The sequence below is a fragment of the Nannospalax galili genome, unplaced genomic scaffold, assembly GCF_000622305.1.
Source record: "Nannospalax galili isolate Female #2095 unplaced genomic scaffold, S.galili_v1.0 scaffold158, whole genome shotgun sequence".
Lineage (NCBI taxonomy): Eukaryota > Metazoa > Chordata > Mammalia > Rodentia > Spalacidae > Nannospalax > Nannospalax galili.
The window spans coordinates 10,693,414-10,694,610 of record NW_008345290.1 but is presented as its reverse complement, the minus strand read 5'-3'; the positions used below and the strand labels follow the sequence as shown (position 1 = coordinate 10,694,610).

The 1,197-nt window shown below is 42.7% G+C and overlaps 1 pseudogene; it reads left to right on the top strand.

Moving 5' to 3' along the window:
• The first annotated feature begins 371 nt into the window (after nt 1–371).
• Nucleotides 372–1,197, top strand: LOC103740867 (annotated as a pseudogene).

Below are 1,197 nucleotides of genomic sequence, written 5' to 3'. Positions count from 1 at the left end.
GTGCCACCACGCCTGGCTAAATGTTTTTTTTTAAGTTAAATCCTCTCAGAGACAAGAAACATGACTGATCTTTGAACTGACATCTCTCCTACCATTACATCTGGATTGTTCCTAACACATTTATAAGGGTCTATTAGTACCTTTATTTCTGGTCCTTAGACAAGGCTGCATTTTGTCATTTCAGTGCATGTAGAAGAAATAACACTACTAGATCAACCTCATTTTCACTGGTTTTATTGAGAGTAAAATCATTCTCACCACTTTATTTCATTTTTCTCAGTTTAATAACTCAGGCTCCACTCCAGAAAATTCCTGTTTGTTGATCACCCTTAGGATTTCTATTATATGTTCTTTTCCTAAACACAGCAACCATGGTGAATGTAACCTCCAAGCCTGGATTCCTCCTCATGGGCTTCTCTGATGAGCGTAAGCTTCAGATTTTACATGTGGTGCTGTTTTTGTTGACTTACCTGATGGCTCTCACAGGCAACTTGCTCATCATCATCGTTATCACTCTGGACCATCGTCTGTACTCCCCTATGTATTACTTTCTGAAGCAGTGGCCATCCTCACAATGATGTCTTATGACAGACAGGTGTCCATCTGTTGGCCACTGCAGTGGAAGACAGTTTGGATCCAGGTGTCTACAGGTGTGCAGTGATGGTGGTGTGGGTGGCAGGAGGCCTCTCTGGGCTCATGCACACAGCCGTTAACTTCTCAATTCCTCTTTGTGGGGATAGAATTATTCACCAGTTCTTCTGTGACATTCCCCAAATGCTGAAACTAGCCTGTTCTCACACATTCATCAATGAAATTGCAATGGCTGCATTCACAACCTCTACAGCCTTTGCCTGTCTGATCTCCATTGTATTTTCCTATGTTCAGATCTTCTCAGCAGTGCTGAGAATGCCCTCAGCTGATGGTCGGACCAAGGTTTTCTCCACCTGCCTACCCCATTTGTTTGTAGTCACCTTCTTCCTCTCTACCACAGGCTTTGAGTTTCTAAGGCCACCATCAGATTCCCAGTCAGCTGTGGACCTCATGTTCTCCATCTTCTACACTGTGATACCTCCAACACTCAATCCAGTTATCTATAGCTTGAGAAACAAAGCCATGAAGGCAGCTCTAAAGAAAGTGCTGTCAAGAGAAGAGATTTTTCAGAGAATTATGCATCTCAAAGTTATGTTCAAACTCTAA